The sequence below is a fragment of the Octopus bimaculoides genome, chromosome 6 (assembly GCF_046866305.1).
Source record: "Octopus bimaculoides isolate indiv1 chromosome 6, ASM4686630v1, whole genome shotgun sequence".
NCBI lineage: Eukaryota > Metazoa > Mollusca > Cephalopoda > Octopoda > Octopodidae > Octopus > Octopus bimaculoides.
Window position 1 is genome coordinate 17,634,770 of NC_142933.1, and position 25,000 is coordinate 17,659,769.

Consider the following 25,000-nt stretch of genomic DNA (forward strand, 5'->3'; position numbering starts at 1 on the left):
CGCAGTCTTCTACTGGTATTAACCCTCTTCCGCCTTCTCTTCAAGGTAGGTATAATCTTGGTACTCCTTCCCTTGGGTGGAGTCCTCCATTCATATTGAATTCATTCTTCTTCTTCTTCTTCTTCTTATTATTATTATTATTATTATTATTATTATTATTATTATTATTATTATTATTATTATTATTATTATTATTATTATTATTATTTTTCAGTAGTTTTATTTTTATAACGTGCTTTCACTTCACTACCGAGCGCAGCTCTGTGCCCCTTGGGTATGTGCTGTGGTTTGCTGTGGTGCTCTTATGGTTACTGTATTGAAAGTGTTATGCGTAGGATGTGTGCTGTGCCCAGTAGTGCAATTTTCTGTATGTTATATATATTTGTAAGTCCTGGTGTTTTTGTTATGTATTTGTCTGAATATTTTTTTATTATACCTAAGGCACCTACTATAATAGGAATTGCTTCTGTTTTTAGATTCCACATTCGAGTTACCTCTATTTCCAGGTCTTTGTATTTTGAAAGTTTTTCCATTTCTTTTAGAGAGACGTTGTCATCTGCTGGTATTGATACATCAATTAGAAAGCATCTTTTTCTTCATGATCTTTGACAACTATATCTCGTCTATTTGCTTTAATTTCTCTATCTGTGTGTATTGGCATATCCCAGAGTATGGTTGCTTTCTCGTTTTCTGTGACCTTTTCTGGCGTGTGTTTATACCATTTTTTTTCTGTTGTTATTCCATAGTGTTGGCATAGCTTCCAGTGTATATAGGTCCCAATTCTGTCGTGTCTGTGAATATGTTCCTTCTTAGCCAGGACTGGGCAACCAGAGATAATATGATTTATTGTTTTTTGTCGATCTCCACATATTCTACAGTTACTTGTTATGTTTCTTTTCATTATATGTTTTTGGTAATTTCTGGCGGGGAGGCTTTGGTCTTGTGCAGCAATTAAAAATCATTCAGTCTCTGCTTTGAGTCCTGAGCTTCTCAACCATTACTGGGATTTTTCTCTGTCTATTTCTTTTGCATTTAGTTTAGCCCAGTATTTACCATGTAGGGGCTTTTCTTGCCATCGTTATTATTATTATTAATTATTATTATTATTGTTATTATTATTATTATTATTATTATTATTATTATTATTATTATTATTATTATTATTATTATTATTATTATCATTATGTATTTGACTTTTGCTTTGTATTCGTACAAGTTGGTTCCAAGTCTCACCCAGAGACCTCAAGAGACAACAAGTTAGATCTTCTTGTTGGTGTTATGCCTAGGGTGTCATATATTTGGTTTTGCAGTTTGTATTGTTCTAGAGAATGTTTAAGAAAACATAACAAAATTATGAGTTTGCTTTAAAACTTGAGATTACATAGACAGTATTTTATGTAAGATATGGGAAGTTCCCATGAGCACTATGTCTGAATCTCTGCTAATTTGGGGTTCCCTCGTCTCTGAACTTGTTAGCAATCAGCCCTTTTTGCTATCATTCCTAGGGCACCTATGACAAATGGCACTAACCATTGATGGGTAAGGGCTTTGTCAACATCGGCATTGTTAGTTCTCTTTTAGTATTTGCCATTGAGGTTTTCTTGCCATTTAACAGTAAGAATATCTAAGGCAGCAATTTTTGCACGGGTTTTCATACGCTTAGCTTTTTCTGTTTGTTTCCTGTGCGTCTAATTCTGGAATTCCTTGTATTTGGAATTCACTTCCATATTCCTTTACATGTTTTGTTACTAAGTATGATGCCTTCTCGTTTTCATGCTTTCAGACAAGTTTTAACATCCAGTCATCAGAGTTTTCAGGAAGGTGCCGAGGCCAATTGTGGCAATCTTCATTGTTAATGCCAATTATCATTATTTTATTATTATTATTATTATTATTATTATTATTATTATTATTATTATTATTATTATTATTATTATTATTATTATTATTATTATTATTATCGTTGTTGTTGTTGTTATTATTTTAATACTATTTTTATCATTAATATTTTACCTTTCAGAGCGCTTGGTCTTACTAGCAGTTGATTCTGTGTGAGCCGGCAGAGCCTGTTGTCAAAGATCTCACAGGGTCTCTTTCCGCATATTATAATCTTTGATAATTGGATGCTAACTGATTGTGAAAGCCACTCACCACTCAAGCATGAATGTTAAAAATCCTTGCAGTCCCCAATAAAGCCATTTTGGGGGCCTCTTCCGCTCTCATGTCAATTTCAGTTCCTCCGGCATATTCCTCGAACCGGGTTGTTAGTGCTCCCTGTCCCACAGCAACTACAGGTTTAACGGTTACTCTCCTCATTGTCCAAACTCTTGAATTTTCGTCTTTTAGTATTTTCCTTGTCATCAACGTGTGCATCCCCAGGTATGGCAATATCTATGATCTTGGTTTCCTTTTTTCTTTTATCTACGGCGCTGCTCTCCGTGCATCGATTTATGTGTCACATTGGATTGTAAAATCTCAGATCATTTTACATTTATAGTTCTCAGTAACATTTAAATCTCAAAACATACCTACAAAGGCAAAATTCGCATTGGAACAAGAATAATGCAGGTAACAACTATGAAGACCCTCGTTGTGTCACGTATCAAATAATTCGGAAGGGAAAAATCCAAGAGACAAGAATGGGAAGGAATCGAATGTTAATACTAACATGAATTGCAGAACAAAAAAAATCAAGTACTGTTTCACATGGTTACAATGCAATGAACATTGTTACGGAGAAACAGAATCAAAATTACATAATCTCCCCGTCTGAGATTGCATAGGACAATAATAATAATAATAATAATAATAATAATAATAATAATAATAATAATAATAATAATAATAATAATAATAATGATAATAATAATAATAATAATAATAATAATAATAATAATAATAATAATAATAATAATAATAATAAAAGGTCACAGAAAACGAGAACGAAACCATACTCAGGGATATGCCAATACACACAGATAGAGAAATTAAGGCAAATAGACCAGATATAGTTGTCAAAGATCATGAAGAAAAAAAATGCTTTCTAATTGATGTATCAATACCAGCAGATGACAACGTTTCTCTAAAAGAAATGGAAAAACTTTCAAAATACAAAGACCTGGAAATAGAGATAACTCGAATGTGGAGTCTAAAAACAGAAACAATTCCTATCATAGTAGGTGCCTTAGGTATAATAAAAAAAAATATTCAGACAAATACATAACAAAAACACCAGGACTTACAAATATATATAACATACAGAAAATTGCACTACTGGGTACTGCACACATTCTACGCAAAACACTTTCAATACAGTAAACATAAGAGCACCACAGCAAACTACAGCACATGCCCAAGGCGCATAGAGCTGCGCTCGGTAGTGAAGTGAAAGCACGTTATAAAAATAAAACTACTGAACAATAATAATAATAATAATAATAATAATAATAATAATAATAATAATAATAATAATAATAATAATAATAATAATAATAATAATAATAATAATAATAATAATAATAATAATATTAATAACAAATCCGTCCCCTAATGTCAACGCCAAAGCTCGTCATGCCTCAATGATAACAAAGCAGATCACAAACCAGATTGGTCATCGACCGAATCACGAAGGGCCACTTACTCGAAATAGATCTGCTAGCCTTCAGAAGCTACATCACGAGAGCTCGGAGACGGTGTTGTCTCAAAAAATGTACCCTAAGCTGACAGATCCGTCCCCTAGCGTCAACGTCGAAGCTTGTTTTGCCTCACTGTTAATAAAACAAAATATAAACCGAAATGGTCATAGACCGGATTATAAAGGACCGCTTACTCGGATAATGAACCAGATCCGAGACGAGAAATCTGCTACTGGTTCAAATCTTCCCGACACACAGGAGCTGGAAGTACCCCACAACCGGAATATTCCAATAGATGGCCATCCATGCTCGTCATCAAATAACCAAACGAAAAAGAATGAAAAATGGTCTAGGGAAGATAATAAAGAAGTTCTTACAGCCTTCTACCATGCCATATATTTCCCTACAGATAAGTCTAATACTGTACAAACCTACTTAAACTGGAGACAGAAACACCTTGAAGTAAGACCCTACATAGACAGTAACAAACTTGCCAACGTCAGAAGAAACATTATGAAAAAAAAATTACTAACTGAAGTAGAGATTGACCAAATTAAGCAAGCAGTAAAGGATAAAAACAATGAAACTGCAGATAAAGAAGATAGTACAGAGGAAATAATTATAAACCAGCCCAAGGCTGATGAAAATACAGTAATGATTGAAAGAGTTAAGGTAACTGATAGGCAAAGTGAAATACTCTCTGAACCAACCATAAACACTAATGCAGGTGAAAATCAAATAGATGAAGGAAGTCATACAGAAATCGACGCAACAGAACTACATGATCTAAAAAATCAAATCATGATTGAATGGCTGAAAATTAAAGAAACTAGTATGAATGAACGCGACACTCTCCCCAAAATTCGCAATTCTAACCAAAACCTGAAAATAATTGGTAAAATCCGCCTTGCACTTAAGGATATAATTTCAGCTAATGATGTTGATATTACAGATCTCAACCACCTGTACTATGCATCCGAAAGAATCTCAACGATTCTATGTGGTGAAAAGATTAGAAAAAGACAACACTCCCACAAAAAGCCTTCTTGGCAAGAACGCATTCAACACCAAATTAAGCTGCTTAGATCTGACATAGAATGTTTGAAAAACCCTAAATTTGACAAGAGTATCAAACCTACAAAGACCCATAAACTAAAGAAAAATTATAATATGAAAACCATAGTTGACATTGATGCCACCATAGAAACCATCAAGCAAAAGGTATGTGCTAAAGCTGCCCGCATAGCAAGGTATGAAAAGCGTGTTAGATTCTTCCGAGATAATAACATGTTCAAAAATAACCCCAAAGGTTTCTACAGGAAGATAGGGAAAACACCAGTAACAATGATGTCTGTCCCATCAAAAGAAGAAGTGCAAGAATTTTGGAATAAAATCTGGGCAGAAGATAAAACACACAATGAAAAGGCCCCTTGGATTGATAGAATATCTACAGACCTAGACTCCTTAGAGGAGCAAAAGTGGGAGGGGGCCAAGGTAGAAGATATAAGATCTGCTCTCAGGAGGTCAAGCAAATGGAAGTCTCCAGGAAAGGATAAAATTCCTAACTTCTGGTTGAATGCCTTCCAAGAAAGCCATGAACTGCTAACAAAACTTTACAACGATGTTTTGCAAAATCCTAGTTTGATGCCCTCTTGGCTAGTTAATGGTTTAACATTCCTGCTTCCAAAAAATGAGGAAACAAACGAACCAAAAAATTATCGCCCCATAACCTGCTTAACAACAATGTATAAGACACTAACATCTGTCCTAACCGAGTACACCTATAGTTTTTTAATAGAAAGTAGCATATTCCCTAATGAGCAAAAGGGATGTAAACGTGGATCTTATGGTTGTAAAGATCAGCTACTCATCAATAAGATGATCTTAGAAGATTGTCACAAGCGACACAAAAACTTGTCAATAGCCTGGATAGACTATAAAAAGGCCTTTGATAGCCTACCACATAGCTGGATTAGGAAATGTCTGGAAATGTATAAAATAGCTCCTACTCTGCGAAACTTTTTAACTGTAAGTATGAGATCATGGAGAACCACACTGATGTTGAACAATGACAATGAATCTCTAAATGCTGGAGATGTAAGAATTTCATGTGGCATTTTCCAGGGTGACTCACTATCACCACTCCTCTTCTGTCTAGCCCTAATACCACTCTCAAAATTGCTCAATGATGCACAGTATGGTTATAAAATATTTGATAAAAATATAAATCATCTCATTTACATGGATGATTTAAAGCTCTTTGCAAAAAATGACCAACAACTCAAAGGCCTACTATCGATTGTTAAACAATTCAGTGATGACATCAGGATGCAATTTGGCCTTGATAAATGTGCAAAAGCTACCTTTATCAAAGGAAAAATGACAAATACATCTAATGTGAACCTTGACCAGCAAAATGTCATAAAAGAGTTAGAACCAGCGGAGAGCTACAAATACCTAGGGGTTATTGAAGGGGACAATATCAAGCACTCAGTGATGAGGGAAAGGATCAGAAGAGAATGTTATCGCAGGGTGAGAGCAATACTGAAGACAGAGCTGAACGCGAGAAACAGGATCGAAGCGATCAATGCTCTAGCCATACAAGTCGTGACTTACAGTTTCAACACGTTAACTGGTCAATTACTGAAATATGTAATGTTGACAGAAAAATACGAAAACTGTTGACAATGCATAGAATGCACCACCCTAAGGCAGATATAGAACGTCTTTATCTGCCAAGAAAAGAAGGAGGCCGAGGACTTCTACAGCTTGCATTATCAATGAAGGTAGCCACAATTGGCCTAGACACCTATCTGAAAAACTCTGAGGACTGGATGCTAAAACTTGTCTTAAAATATGAAAGCAAGAAAGCATCCTACTCAGTAACAAAACAGGCAAAGGAATATCTAAGTGAATTCCAATTGCAACAAATTCAAGAATTAGACCAACTAGAAACACCTGCAGAAAAAGCTAAGCGCTTGAAAACCCGTGCTAAAATTGCTGCCTTAGCTATTATGACTGAAAAATGGGATGGAAAATCTTTCAATGGCAAATACCCAAAGAGAGCGAATAATGCAGATATTGACAAAGCCCTTACCCACCAATGGTTAATGGCCTCTGGCTTGAAATCAGAAACAGAGGGGTTTATCATAGCAGCCCAAGATCAATGCCTACCTACAAAGAACTACCAGGCCAACATATTAAAGAACGGCAGCTCCCCATTATGTCGTATATGCCAACAACAAAATGAGACCATCGATCATGTTGTCTCCATGTGCAGTCTGCTTGCGCCTACAGAGTATCTCAACAGGCATGATAGAGCTGCACAATATATTGACTGGGTAATATGCAAAAACCTGGACTTGCCCCATGATAAAAACTGGTGGGAACACAAACCACCCCCAGTACTTGAAAATGATCACATTGCATTCCTCTGGAATTTCACCATTCAAACTGACAGAAAGATAGACGCAAATAGGCCAGACATCATACTGAAAGACTTCAGACAAAAATCATGCCTCCTCATTGATATGACTGTCCCAATCGATATAAACGTATCTGTCAAGACCTACCAAAAACTGAGCAAATATAAAGATCTTGAAATAGAAATTAGCAAAATGTGGAATCTGAAGACGAAAACAATACCTATTGTCATAGGTGCCCTGGGAATGACAGCGAAACGGGCTGATTACTACCTAAATCAGATTCCAGGAAACCCCAAAATGGCTGAAGTTCAAAAGATAGTGCTCATGGGAACTGCCCATATCCTACGTAAAATACTGTCTATGTGATCTCAAATTTTAAAGCAAACACATAATTTTCTTATGGTTTCTTAAACATTCACTTGAACAAAACTGTACAAATCCAAATATAATGGTACCCTAGGCATAACACCTACATGAACTTCTAACTTGTTGTCTCTTGAGGTCTGTGGGTGAGACTTGGATCCAACTTGTACAAATGCAAAACAAAAGTCAAACATAAAATAATAATAATAATAATAATAATAATAATAATAATAATAATAATAATAATAATAATAATAATAATAATAATAGTAAAAGTGGAAAATTCAAAATATTTTCTGCTTGCAAAATAATAAAGAAAATGATAAACTAAGGAAAGGAAACGAAGAGTACTCCTAGATTAAACCGCGAATAAGGAACACCATTACTAAAAAGAACTTCTTGTATTCGGATTACAGCATAACACATGTGTTTGAACAACTAAACCATAAAAACGTTATCACACAATTCGAAAACTTCATTCCAAAATGTTCGTGTCGTTCTGTTTTTCTAAGTCTTTTTTAAATACTTAATGAAATTTAAGTCCCCAGGTGTTCATGGAACTTCCAATAGTGTGTATATATTTAAATATAGACATGCTATGATTATCAAGTAGCATTTATTTGCTACTGAGAACATCATTGGAAAACTGGCGAACCGATGACTCCTATTGAGATAGAAATGTGTGTACACAACTCTCGTTTATCTGCAGAAATTAAGCCTCTCCTTCTTAATAGTTTACGGATTTTGAACATTCTTCATTCTTGAAATTTTAGATCATCTCTCATTCCCAAGCGGATATGTTCTTAATAACTATTTTACTTCGCGTCATCTGGAAGCCATGATAATTTTAACAAATTACAAAGTTATATTGCAAAGTTATAGTGTATGGTATTTGATCGACCCGTATTAGTCTATCCCTCTGGCCAAACGGAGTTAATTCTCTTTAGCTTATTTTATATATATATATGCGTGAGTGCGTGTGTGTTTGTGCGTGTGTGTGTAATGTGTATGTGTGTGTGTGTTCGTGTGTGTGTGTGTGTGTTTGTGTGTGTGCAAGCAGTCACCACTGTGTGTTTGTGTGTCTATGTATAAGTATTTGTGAATATAGTGCTGTATATGGTTATGGGAAAACATCGAATCCATTTCCATACACACACACATATATATATATATATATATAGGTATATATATATATATATATATATATATATATATATATATATATATATATATATATATATATATATATATATATATAGGTATATATATATATATATATATATATATATATATATATATATATATACATATACATATATATATGTATATATATATACATATGTATATATGTCTATATATATATCTATATATATATATGTATATATACATATGTATATATGACTATATATATATATCTATATATATATGTATGTATATATGCCTATATATATATATATATATATATATATATACACGGATAGAGAGAGTGAGAGATTTGAAATGTTCAAAGCAGTAGGTACTTATTGCATCAATATATTTAATATCTCACCTCCTGACTTGTTCAAAGGAACAACATATACATTTCAATATAAACCAACATAGTTGTCTTCAATCTAGACTGTTGGATTGATAGAAAATTTAAACATAATACTGCTGTATGTTTTATTCAATACAAAAGATTGATCTCAATAATTGACTATACCACGAAAATAGCTGATATATCTTCTGAAAGAATCTAAGCAGTTAATTTCGTTTCCCCGAGGAAATCCATTTAATTTTAGTTTCTTTTTCCAACATTAGGAATGAAAAAATTAATGCTGCCAAACCATTTTTTATATCTCCCGAAATCATAGGGGGTTTTATCTTGATAAAAGTATCCATTATTGCTTAATTGTGAACAAGGTAGAGGAGGCGTAACTCGAACCTGCGATGAGACGTTATTATGTTTTTATTTATTTATTTATTTATTTATTTATATATTTATTGTTATGAGCCCTTTTCCTTCCTTCTCTTCATTCATATTCTTTCAAAAAGTAATGAATCTCATTTTGCTCCCTCTTGCTATAAATCTGAGACATTGTAGCGATTAAAAGAAATCAATATTACTTCAGTTAATATATGCAATATTGTCACCTATTTACATACTCTACAGAGCTGTCTGACTATAATTATAGACGTGTGGATGATGCATTATAGCTGCTGAAAATATAATCGTTATGCTACTATTTTCTAGGATAAGTTCTTCCGTAATAACCTAGCGGCCCAAAAACTTCATCTTCTTTAATAACCGTTGTAAATGGAAAGCAATTACTGTAAAATTCAGCAAAGATCTTTATATATATTTTCTTGCAGAAAAATTACCAATTTCATATTCTAATGCTCCTCTGGCCTGTTACCAGTATTTCTCTTCTAATGATATTTATAATATAAGACTTGCAGGAACAATTAATCGAATGCATTTTCAGAGCAAGCTATAACTGAGGTACACCGATAATTCCCGAGTTAGACATTTGGGAAAACTTAAAATTAGAGAGAACTTTATAATCTTTCTTATCACGAATCCTAACTACTTAAGTAATTTAGTCTTTAGAGGATTGAATGAAAGAAATTCATTCAGTGTGTAGCAGATTAACCAAATTCACTCCCATTAGTCTTTAGGAAAAATCTAAGATAATATTCAAGTAAAGCATTAGTGTCAACGAAGATGTGAGGTGATTGCGATGCGGGAAATTTTCATCAATGCAAAAATATGTACATACACACACGCATGTACACACATATATAATTACACACACACAGATGCATGTATGTATATATACACATATATATATGTATATATATATATATATATATATATATATATATATATACATATATATATATATATGTATGTATGTATGTATAAAAGCGACCACTAAGTGGACTGTTAATGTGCAATATATATATATATATATATATATATATATCTTGTTTACGCACACACCTACATACATATGCCAATACATATATATACACACACATGAACACCCACACAAGCACTCGCACGTTTTCATATTTTTGCGTTAACATCTAAGAGAGTCTATACTACAGTACGAAAATGTTTATGCTTTACGATCCACACATATCTGTAATAAGATGTCATAAATAAATATTTTTTTGCGAGACACAATTAATTGTTCTCATTAATATATTCTTAAGGCTGTAAGAGTGTGAGGGTGGGTGGATATAAATACGCTTTCAGAACATGATATTAAATTTCTATTCGCATTCTGAATATAGCGACTTCAATTACGTAAGTTTCGACGTCGGAAAATGAACATCAGTAACAAAATAGTTTTTCCCTTCCCTGAGGTTCAGTACCGTTTATGAATCATCAAGAGTTCTGGCTGCATAACAATTTTTCGATCACAAAATATACGGATTCGATTATTCCATTCTCTATTTTGCGTCAGCTTGATAGAACGTTTCATAACAAAGTATTCAAATATCCATATATACATAAGTGTACTTGCAAAACTTGAATGAATATTTTATAGATATTTATGTCAAAATATATATGAAAGTGGAATGATTAAAATATCTCCAACAATATACAAGCATAAATCTGCTACAAACAGTAAACACACAAATGTATGTGTGTATGTTTGTGTGTTTGTGCGTGCGTGTGTACACACGTACATTTATAAATATTTAGGAAGTTAAAAGTTGTGGCCGCTCACTGAGTGGCCATTGGTTGCCTATACTGCTAAGCGCACTATAGACAACTTGTCAGATTCAAATGATTGAAGGCGCATAAACTCTCTACAACTGGAGGCAGAAATACGTAACGGTCAGTTGATTTTGTAAAAATAAAAAAAAGATGAAAATTGTCCGTACTTCAGGTGGGATGGAGTTTTCGCCCTTATATCTCCTCCGGCTATGATGATATTCGAAGGAGAAGCAATTTTTTTTTTTTTTCAGGATAGCAGAATGGCGCAACATCATGACACTTTCCAACCACGTTTGGTGCTTTAAAGAGGCAGGAACTCCATAGAAAATTAAACGGAAGTTCCTTGAACAACTGTTATGTATTTCTTCCAGTAGTAGAGAGTTTATGCCCCGTCAGTCAAGTGAGCCGGACGGGTTGCCTATACTGCTAAAGAATCTATAGGTGCGAGAAAAATTGGGCACTCTATGATCGTCCATAAATTTTAACTTTTATGTCCGTATACAAACTTATATTCATACATACAAATTCTGTGTGCACATGCGTGTGTGCGTGGAGTGTACGTGTGTGCTCTTTTACTTGCTTCTGTCACGGACTTTCGGCAGGATAAGAGTGGGCTTTAAAGATCTTAGTAAATGAAATGGGACGCCAGTTTTTCATTTGTCTCGTACTTTTAACGAAGGACTAATTTCAGGTGACTTGAACAAAGCAAACGCAAATGAAGAGACATGCAAATGAAGAAACATATACACTTTTATATAAGAACGACTTCCTCACAGGTTTTTTACTACCATATTGAGTCACACATGTACTACTCGTCTAGATGATGCCCAGTGAGACTGAATCCGAGACCACGTGCTTGGGAAGCAAAATTCGTATGCACAGAACCATACCCATGCCTGCAGGTGCATACATACAACATACACATGTCTGTGATTTCTTTTGTTTTTTTTCTTTCTTTTTGCTTGTGCGTATATGTGCGTGTGTATGTGAGCGCGCTCGCTAACGCCTCTGTTTCTGTGTGTGTGTGTGTGTGTGTGTGTGTGTGTGTGTGTGTGCGGGTCTGCTTGCGCGTGTTTAGCGTGTGTATGTGTGTCTGTGTATATTTGCAAACAAGGTATTCGAAAATGACTCGGATCAAACGTAAGACTTGGATCAAGCGTAAAGAATGCTTTACAAAATAACACAGAATGCCTCTAGATAGTTGAATATTCCTTATATAACCAGCGCTGTATGCGGCGGCTATATAAGCAACGTGTTCGGAGGCAACAGTGGGTGAGATGGGTGCTGATGAAAGGGCAAAATCCCGAAATATGGCATATACACTCATTATCCACTTTTGTCTTCGATCATATTGTCTGTTTACATCTGACGTCGCGATACGAAACGTTGTAGCAATAATCAGTGCTGGCTATAATTTCTATGGTATATCTGCAGAAATAACCAAATAACAATAATGTAAGAACAATGCTGACGCAATAGAACGTGGTACTGAACTATGAAATCATTTAGTATACTTATAGTATATTGGGTTTGCATAACGAAGTACCACGTACCTGCAAATCTTTAAAGTATATATATATATATATATATATATATATATACACATACTTGGCGGACGGTATTCGATGACAGATTTATGGTTCTAAATAAACACTTATAAAATAACAGAAAAAAAATGTATTTATATAAAAATAACAGACATAAAGCTAATTATCAATTTAATAATTTAATTCAATAAAACTACCGTAGGTATCCATAACTGATTCTAAAAATTGTTTAAAAGCTTGGATTAAGTGGTCCTTGTTATGCTGTCTTTCAAAGATACTTCGGTGCAATGGGAGTGTTGATAGACATTTTTCTCAACAATTCCCCATACATAGTTGTCCAGTGGATTGAGATCCAGACAATTAGGAGGCCAAATATTGGTGGTGACGCGATCATGCAAATTGTCAGCCATCTATTCTTGTGTCATTCGAGCCTTTTGTGATGATGCAGAATCTTAATGAGAGACAAGGCTTTCCATTGCATACACTGTTGATCCAAGACTTAACAACTTTCTCCAGAACCTCAATGTATGCAGCAGCATTAACACTAAGGTCCTGTGTAAAAATATGAGGAGGCATCACATCTCCTTCATTGCTAACAGCAAACAAAACCATGACACTTCAAGGGGATTTTCTGTGCTTTACTCAGTAGGGTCTGCATATAGGCAGCTGAAATTTCTTCTGTTAGCTTTCTGGTCCTGGCCAAAGATTTTCTCATCTCAAGAAAAGAAACTCATACCGTCTTCTGATGGATTTTTATGTTTGTTCAAAAGACTTTTGGATCTGATTAAACGGTTTTCCTTTGTTTATTCTGACATGAACTGACCACTGTTAATTATGTAAGATTTCTATCTCATGCCTTCATTCACAACATTTCTGATTGTCTTTTCTGACACACGAATTTATTTTGCAATTGACCTCATTGATTTTCCTAGATTGTCTTCAATATTTTACTTAACGTCATGAATAAAGTAAAGTGTCCTGATAGAATGAGATCTTTTGGAATGGTTTTTACGTTTTGATATGTTCTTTCTCTTACTCACACCGAATCTTGTGGACAAAAGATCTTGCTACATTCAGATAACGAGATATTTTTTGATCACCATGCATAGCCTTCAAAGTCGCAATCACAGCATGCGTTTTCATTTTATTAGCAAGCATAGTATCTGCCACTGTTATTTCCAGAAAAAGAAGTTTAATAAAAATTAGTCAGATAAAATAATGACTAAAAATGCATATTTCCTCAAATACCATCCGTACCCTGTATATATATATATATATATATATATATATATATGTATATATACTTACATGTATATATTCTTTTTTTTTTACTGCCCTCAAGGGGCTACACAGAGAGGGGACAAACAAGGACAGACAAACGGATTAAGTCGATTACATCGACCCCAGTGCGTAACTGGTACTTATTTAATCGACCCCGAAAGGATGAAAGGCAATGTCGACCTCGGCGGAATATGAACTCAAAACGTAGCGGCAGACTAAATACCGCTAAACATTTCGCCCGGCATTCTAATGTTTCTACCAGCTCGCCGCCTTATATATATGTATATATTCTTTTAACATACACGGATACACAAACATGTATACGCACACACACACACACACACACACACACACACACACACACACACACACACACACACACAGACATATATGTATATATATATATATATATATATATATCTACATATATCATATACATATATATAGATACATATAACTTTATACATAACAGAATATTCCTTGCTGGCTCAATGCTTGGAATTCACTATGTTTGTATAAAATACTTACGTGATCCTGCACCTGTATAAAAGGAAAATAAATCTAATGAGTGTTAGCTTCATTTATTGTTAATTGATCTATTTAAAAACGGAGCATAGGAGTGAATTTGTTATTTCTCTTCAGATAGACCATTGTTTTTCTGATGTATTGTGTTTAGTATAATTAAGTCGTGTTGTTTCGCAAATTCCAATAATCTTACTCACCGTTGCTATACTTTTTCTCTTTTTTTCAGACAGTATTTACCAACTGCTGTTTTGCAAGTATCATGAGAATCTAATCCAATCTTTCCATTCTTGTCACCTTGAATTATAGGTGTAACTTTTTTTACTTTACTTCACCAATTTTCTTTTTCTAGCTCTTCATACAATTTCTCTTCTACTTCATCATTATAATCGCTAGTTGGAGCATAAGTTTAGATAATTAAGATGCTGTATGGCTTAGCTGTCTGTCTTATTGTGCATGTTCGCCTATATGTTTTACTTTACAAAAGCTACCAGTAGAAATGATACTTAGCAAATCAGGTTGCTTTCCAGGAGGGAAGAATATTCTTCAGCAGATATAAATACGTAACGTTAATATTGTAATACAAAATATATTTGAAACACCATTCAGAAATTAAGGACAGCATTATTGACCTCAACAGCGAAATTGTTCACTATTGCTTATCATTGGAATTTCTGGCATCATCCTACCAATAGTAAATTTTAGAAAATACAATATATGAGCATACAAATATTGCGGGTATCTTTTGGTGGAAACTCACTAAATGAATTTAAAGAACTGATTTCTTACTCAGAAACTCTAACTGCTTTACTACTGAGATTGAAGCGTCTGAGCGACGTTGTGCAATTTTCTATGTGTGAGGTCAATCGTTTGGTAAGTCTGAGTCAAACTATTAATACAAACATGTCAGTATTAATATGTCTTTTCACTAAGTCTATTCAGTGTTATTCGAGAATGCATAAAATGGAAGTTATTGAGTCAGTAAAAGAAAAGTCATGATAAGACGCTAATCTCCCTTTTGTTTCTAATATGTTTTATATTTCAAAGAATTTCGGACTCTAACAAGTTTCCCGCGGTGTTTTTAGATTTTGGAATTTATTGCGTTTTTAAATTTTGGAATCTATTTTTTTCGAAAATTCTATTTTTGAATCATTTTGGAATCTATTTTGTTCTTTTTTTTTCTAGTTAATGTTAGTTGTTTTCTTTTTTTTTGTTTATTTTCAGATAATTAAAATGGAATGTCAAGTTAAGAAAAACGAGCATTTTCGACACCTCCTTCGTTTTGCTTTTAATCAAGGTTCTAAGACCGCAAAAGCTGCTCGCCACATTTGTGCTGTGTATGTAGAGGGTGCCATAGCTGAAAGAACCGCTCGTGATTGGTACGCCAAGTTCAAAAATGGAATTTTGACCTCAAAGACGCACCTCGTTCTGGCCGTCCAGTTGAGTTCGATGAAGAGCGATTAAACCAACTTTTTCACGAAAATTCTCGTCAGACGACAAGGGAACTGGCAGAGAAGATGGAATGCTCCCACACTGCTATAGAGAAGCATCTTCACTCAATGGGAAAGGTTCAGAAGTATGGAGCATGGGTTCCGCATGCTTTAAGTGACAACAACAGTAATCAACGAGCCACAATCTCCACTGGTTTGCTTGCTCATCACCGCTCAACTCGTGGACACAAGCAACGACTTCTTTACCGAATCGTTACTTTCAATCTCTTTCAAATGCTATATGCGGAGTTTTGTTCAATACTGATGCAGAACTGAGAGCTTGGTTGGATCAATTTTTCGAGTCGAAATCGGGTGATTTCTACCAACGAAGTATTGAGAATATTGTTGAACGTTGGGAACAAGTTGTAAGCAACAAGGGTGAATGCATTATTGATTAATTAGTTGTTATTTTTTATGAAACCTTTTAAAAAATTAAACTTAAAAAAAAAACGGCAGGAACTTAGTTACCAACCCAATATATGGAATGGAAATAAGTGCTGTAAATATTAAAACAGTAATAAATGAAAAAAGCGAAAAGCAAAAGATACTGAATTTAATTCGAATAGCAAAGAAAAGTTTTTAATGAGTTAATGAATTTAAATACTTGGGGAAAATAATAACGGAAGTTGGAAGACAAAACAAATCAATTGCCGGAAAGATTCCAAATCTTACAAGCTGTGGTTTTATTTCATTCACACATGAAATTATACCTAGCCAAAACTTAAATTTAATTTTTTTTAATATGAAATACACAAACAAAAGACATTAAACTGTCCCATTCTTATTGGATATAATGTTTTAAAACACAAAGAAACAAAACGTTCCTTGACTGTGGTGGGAAACCAATGTTCCTCAGATATAACTAAATTGCGTCAATGATTAGATCACTAAACTGTAATTTTAAACATTTGATGCTTCGTTGTAGTAAGTATTATTAGGAAATGAACAAAAGTGAGCATAAGACTTTTTGTGTTCCTAAATTTTTAACTGTGTAATTATATGCTTCAACATACGACTTCAGTTCAACTCACTTGCTGAAGAAATACTTCCTTTAAATGTACATAATACATAATTAAATATACGAGTATTGTAGGGATGAACACGTATATATGTATCATTATGACAAATAAGTTATGTATTTTAAAATTAAGAGCATAGAGAGAGAGACAGACAGAGAGAGACAGAAAGAGAACTTGTAAGTAGACAACGATTCTAATAAGATGACAGGCAACTTCTAATATCACACCAAGCTGTGAAATTTCATTGTGAAAATAATAAAAAGTTGGACAGTTTTCTCTTAGGAATAAAAGAACAAAAGCTATAACACGTTGTATTTGCTGATATTTCAGACTGAAAAGTTGCACGAATGATAAATGGTATTATCTGTCAGCAAATGTATTATTATAGTCAAATGTTAGCAGAAAATGAACGCGATATATTTCCCATTATATTTCTCCTTTATTGTAATTATTATTATTATTATTATTGTTATTATTATTATTTGATGGTCATATTCATATTAAATAAGGGCACAAACGAATGCAGCAAGATGTCTGAAAATAAAAGTGTTAAACAAAACCGATGCCTTACAGTCTTTTAATGCATACCACAAATATTCGTTTGGTAACAAAATCGGCACGGTAGACTTCCGGTTTTCTTTCACCTGGTTCTTAGTAATAAGCTCGAATAGTTTATAAGGTTGAGTTCAATAGACAGAGGATTCTGTTTCTCCAGATACTATCTTTGATTTTAGTTACAACAAATCAATAGATATTTCAAATGCAGAGAATAAGAGAATAAATAGAACGTGATATCAAATGTGATTTTGTGTTTGGTATCGTTTGATTAGCTTCTAGGATTTATATAAAATTTTCTGTTGTGTATAGTTTGTTTTGCGTATTCCCATCCACACTACTGAAGATCCAAGAGCATGACAGCATGCGCCTACTTGCTTAATTCCGGCTGTAGTTGTGCATTCAGTTAGAGGTATTCAAGTTCATTCTTTAGTATCACCCACTCCTTGGTTTCTCTTTCTTCATTTCCTAATGACTCCACCCTACACGATGTTCGGGCTTAACTTCTGGAACCTGGTGACATGCCCAAATACCACGTCCTTCTCTTCCTGATTGTTTCCAAAGATTATCTTTCTGTTTTCATTTCCTCCAGCACGGGTTGTTTGTTCGATGTTCTGTCTCATTGATCTTCAATACTTTTCGACGTCATGTTGTTTTCAAACTCTTTAACAATTTCGTCTGACCTTGCAGTTATACCTGTCCAACTATGTACATGTACGGTTTTAAAAACAAACAAAACACTCACGGAAAAAGGTAATCATCGATATATAATATCCGAAAGACAGAAAAGACCATAGCTGGAAGGACTGTCATTAATTACAGCTTAACTGGGGATTAAACAAGATAGGGAGAATAGCTATAACATCAAGATTTGACTGAAGTCAACTTAGGCTTGAAACACATTTTATGTGCGCTTTGGTTGCAACAGGTATTAACGCTCTTGGTGTAGTCATGTAAGATATCCATTTGCATATATTTATCTACATATATATTATATATATATATATATATATATATATTATATATATATATATATATATATATATATATATATATATATATATATATATATATATATATATATATATATATATATATATATATATATATATATATATATATATATATATATATATATATATATATATATATATATATATATACATACATACATACATATATGCACATACATAATACCATGCATAACGTCGTACTCACCTTTTATTACTAAAATTGATACTCGAATCTATATGACCAACTAGCAGGATCGACTGAAGTGTCGGACCCTAGATACAGCACTGGAGCTGCTTCTGAATAACCAGTCCTGCAGATAGCAGGGCGTTGAGTTTCGTTGCGAGGCACTTGGAAAGCAAGCGAAACTCTATCAAAGGATAACTATATTCCCGTGCTGGTGTACTACTTTAAATATGTAACTGTTACTTACTTTTAAAAAAAACGATTTGCTGCACTCTGTGATAAATATATTTACAGCTAATATATCTAAAATGGTGACAATAGAATTTACTGGGACATGGACAAACCACAATGCTAATATTAAGTTACATATCGTCTAAACTTTCAGCAGGAAGTCTGAAAGCCAATTAACTGATCAGTGGCTGCTCTTAAAATGAAAGCATTAGTCAGAAAGCAATGGAATGGTTTCTCTTTAATAAATTCCATGTTGCGTTTGTTGATTATGAAACCAACCTCTGAAATGCTGAAAGTAATGCTTCAAAAGATTTTCTGATGTAGGGAATGTGAGTGGCTACCAGTTAAAACGACTACCGAATGTTTTAACTATATTATTTATGGAGTGTTTTAGTGTGATTTATGGACTCCATTATTATTGTGTTATCTACTCATGTTTGCCATAATCAGAGCTACAAAAGCTTGTATATTATAATGGAATGTAAGAGCAGCATAGTTTGATTACCAATACTTATATAGTTGAGACTATTTAGCCATAGATCACTAGCACACATATTCACTGTCATATAAAACAAGACTAAAGTTTTCGCGTATGTATGTGTATCATTCTGTATGCATGTCTCAACCTGTATACTTGTGATTGTATGTAATTTTGTCTTTCGCCTTTTATACGCACACACACACAAATATATGTATGCATATGTATGTACACTTACAAAACACTAAAGCACAATCCCACAAAAACCATAATAAATGCGTCAAGACACTTAACATTTCTGTGTGAAAATGTGTGTGCGTTTTGCGTGTGCATTATGAAAACACCACATTAAAGCACCACGTTAAATATCTTCGAATATGTATTATAGGCTGTGTACCTCTTAAGAAGTTCATTCTATTTTGACTTCTTCCAGATAGTAATTTTCTCATAGTTTCATCCAGTTAAGTATAATAATTTGTGAATATTTGGTAGTTGGTACAGCTCTCCAAACTGTGAGATTGTATATACAAAACCACCCTCACACCAAGAACAGAGTAAAATTGTACATCCAATGAGGTAAGGTTCGGTTCACGAAACATAGTGTTGTAATACAGGAGTTGTTATGAGTGAAGGACACATACTTCTGTGTAATATTTCGAGTTTATCAAAATGCCGAGCGGCATTTCGTCGTCCTTAAATTCCGAGTTCAGATGCTGCCGAGGTCGACATTGCTTGTCATCTTTTCGGCGTACATACAATAAGTACAATAAGTTCAACACTGGGGTCGCTGTAATCGACTCACTCCCCGCCCCGAAATTGCTGGCATTGTACCAGCATTTGAAATCAACATTTCAATTTTGTAAAGTCGGTGAACTCGCAGAATCGCTAGCACGCTGGACAAAATGTTTAGCGGTATTTCGTCCGTCTGTGCGTTCTGAGCTCAACTTCCGACGTCGTAGACTTTGCTTTTCATCTTTCGGGTCGACAAAATAAGTACCAGTCGAATAATGGGGTCGACTCTGAAATTGCTGGCTCGGTGCGAAAATTTGAAACCAGCAATTCCAGTATATTGTTGCTGTATTTATTCTTGCTCCAAATAATAATAAAAGATTGTAGTAATATTTGTTGAGCAGTTTTAGCAAATACATCATTCACACTAAACATATTTACACAATATAGTAAGTATGTGGTTTGTTGTTATTATTATTAGTATATATATATATATATATATATATATATATATATATATATATATATATATATATATATATATATATATATGTACACACACACACACACACACATATATATATATATATTACTATTATTATTATTATTATTATTATTATTATTATTATTATTATTAGTTTTATTTCAAGATTTCTTGACAATAGAGAAAGAGCTGGGACCTAACATAGATTCAAGTCTCCTTTTTTAGAATTTCAACATCAACAACAGGGTCTTTTTGTTTGTTTGTTTGTATGTATGTATATGTATGTGCAGATTAGTATGTTTTGCTTCATGTATGTATTCTCATGCATATAGTTGCCTATCTAGACATGCTAATATATATTTAAATGAGGAATCTCTGGAAAGGTTTACAAATTTTTACAGTTCCAGTGATGGATTGTATCTGTAGTCTTCGAATCAACTTTCTCTTTTCTGGTTTTGAGAAGCCTAATTTCACAATATTGGTATTTTGGCAGTGTCTTACATATCCCGGGACCCCAATAATTACAGGTATAAACCTGAAATTGTATTATGGATAGAAGAGCTGCAGATTTTTCAATTTCTCAGATTTCTCAATTGTTCAGCGTGGGTATTCCCTTTTCACTAATCTTCTGCTTTATGTTAACATCTGCTGGGCAGCTAATTTCCACAACTGTGCACAGTTTCTCTTCCCAATCCCAAATCATTATATCAGGTCTGTTGTGCTTAGATTTTATTGAGGTCTTCACTGGGACATTTCACCTGTACTTCTAATTATGTGTAGCTTCCACCGTACTGTGGGTTCTTATTTTTTTGCCCTTGGGGTATATCTTTTCGACGGATTTCAATATAGTATCCAAGCTACAGCATGTATGTATGTATGCATGTATGTATGTATGTAAGTATGTATGTAAGTATTTATGTATGTAGGTAGGTAGGTAGTAGGTAGGTAGGTAGTAGGTAGGTAGTAGGTAGGTAGTAGGTATGTATGTATGTATGTATGTATGTATGTATTTATTGGTGTTTCTATACGATAGTGTATAGCAGTATTTCGTCCGTGATTACGTTCTGAGTTCAAATTCCACCAAGGCCAACCTTGTTTCTCATTCTTTCGGATCCTAAGACGATGTAACAGATTTAATTTCTTCTGTGTATAACAATAAAATCTGTAACCCTCTGCCACATGTTCAGCCAGTGTTGCAAAGTAGGCTCATCAAATATATATGTTCTAAAGTTCCAATTTACGGCGTCCTCATCAGAACGGTATAAGATAGAGGGCACATGTTGAGGCATTCGTCATACTGTGGATATAATATGGAAAATCCAATATATGTGCATATATATATCTATAAATACATACATATATATATATATATATATATATATATATATATATATATATATATATATATATATATATATATGTATGTATGTATGTATGTGTATGTATGTATGTGCATGTATGTATGTGTATGCATGTATGTGTATGTATGTATGTATGTGTATGTATGTATGTATGTGTATGTGTGTATGTGTATGTATGTATGTATATGTATGTATATGTATGTATGTATATATATGTATGTATATATATGTATGTATGTATATATGTATATATATATATATGTATATATATATATATATATATATATATATATATATATATATATATATATGCATATATATATATATATATGTATATATTACGTTCTTCTTATCAATAGTTAACGCTTGTAGGGTTAAACATTATAATTTCCAACGGAAAAGTAGTGTCAATAAGGCAAGCCTTATATTGTCAACGGAGATGCTACAAATAGCATTAAAATCACAGAAACTATATGAAAACAAAATATGGTCATGGATAGAGTTGTTCTGGTCATAGATTGATTAGCACTACCGAAATAGTGTTCAACAAAGACAAAACCAATCACGAGATAAGTTCTCTGTAGAAAGATGACGGATATAAGGAAATATTGCCACGAAGAGTTCAGGCGTGCAGAAAGATTGTCTGTCTCTTTGAACTTGGGAAATTTCAAGAGTTATTCAGCCTTTCTTTTGTGTTTTTCTCTTTCATTTGTCAAACGTTCTATAGTCGCAGTGTATTAATATTCATTGAAACGTGGACATAGTTTCAATTTATGTATGTATATATATGTAAGTATATCTATCTGTGTGTATAATAAATATGAATCATAGGTATATGTGTATTTGTGTATACATACATATATTTACATATATATATCTATATATATATATATATATATATATATATATATATATATATGTATGTATGTATGTATGTATGTATGTATGTATGTTTGTATGTATGTAAGTATATATATATATGTACATTTGTACAGAAAGAGGGATAGAGAGAGGACACGAGAAATACATGCATACATACATTCACACCGATATATGTGTATGTGGGAAAGATGATAGATATTATTATAAATAGAAATATAACATGACTTTTCAATATGGTATTTAATCATAGCATCTACTCAACAAAGAGTTTGTTGCAAATAAAGAGAGAAACCCCAAATCTGCATTGAATCGTTACACGCACTCACACGCATATACACACGCACACACAAAGGCAATTAAACGGTAGGCAGACATATATATGCGTGCACACATTTCAATATATACTATACACCAGATGTGCATTCAAAACTCTTGATTGAACCATGTCAGGTGGGGGAGAAGAGCCATGCAAGGAACGTGAAAATCACGGTGGTGCACCACCATGACCGCAGCCACTTGGCTGAAACACATAAATAAATAAATAAATAAATAAATACAAATATATATATATATTATTTTTCTTCGCTATTTTTCTTCTTGTTTTGCCTATGTGAGTTGCGGGTAACTGCTATCTGTTGGAGTTTCAGGATTTTTAGCTGCTATTTCTGAACTTCGGTATGTGGTGAAGCAACCTGTTGCTGATCCCTTAATTTTGTTTATAAATGTATAAGAACTTTTAAATAAGTTCCACACCGATAATGGTGCTTACATACGGAAGGGCTTGATAAAAATTATTAATTATTAATTTATTAATAAATTGATAATCTTTTACCCTTTTAATTGTAATAACTATATATATATATATATATATATATATATATATATATATATATGTATATAGATATATATAGATATATATACATATATATACATATATATATATTTACATACATGTATATATATATATATATATATATATACATACATGTATATATATATATATATACATATACATACATATATGTATATATATGTATATATATATATATACGTATATATATATATATATATATATATATATATATATATATATATATATACATATATGCATATCTATATATATACATATATGTGTATATATGTATATATATATACATATATACATATATGTGTATATATGTATATCTATATATATATACATATATATGTATATATATATATATATATATATATATATGTTTATACAGGTATGCCTATATACATATATGTGTGTGTGTGTTTATACATGTATATATATATATATATATATATATATATATATATATATATATATATATATATATATATATATATATAGGCATATCACGTCTTAAGTCCTTCTCGATTATACGTCGGTTTTCAAAAATAATAGATGGTAAAATAAAAATCAAGTCATTTTACGCGACTTTACGCCTCTCCGCCAGTAGAAAACGGTTAAAACACATAAAATCGTGTTAAATAAATAATAATAGTCAACATATAATGTCATATTAAAATATGTACAGTAAATGTTAAGATAAACACCATAAAGTAATCTAGCTCAGTGAATGAAATCATGAAATCAGCTGTGTTGCCTTATTTATTGATCTTTCGGAGCTTATATTACACTATAGTTCCAATACCTACTTCTAGGTGTTGTTGTCACCCGCTATAGTTTTGAATTCATATTTGTTCACGTCTGTTTATCGGCTACTTTCTCATTCACATTCACTTTTTTTTTTTTTGCCTTCATGGCTCATAGTGAAAATGCTGAGCGCCATACTATGATGCTGGACGATGAACTGGTTATCATAAAGTGCTATGGAAAAGCTGAAAACGTGGTAGCAATTGCACGATCTTTTGGGATCTGTCGGACAATTGTATCGACGTTTGGATATTATAAGGACAAGATTTTAGCACATTTCAAATCTAAAACCCCAGGGATGAAGTATATTGTCATCAATAAGAAAATGGGCAAAATCTTTGAAGAAATGGAAAGTCTTCATTCTCTTTAGGTTGAATCGTCAGCTAGTAATGTGAAGAAAACATTCAAGAGAAAGCAGTTTCTTTGTTT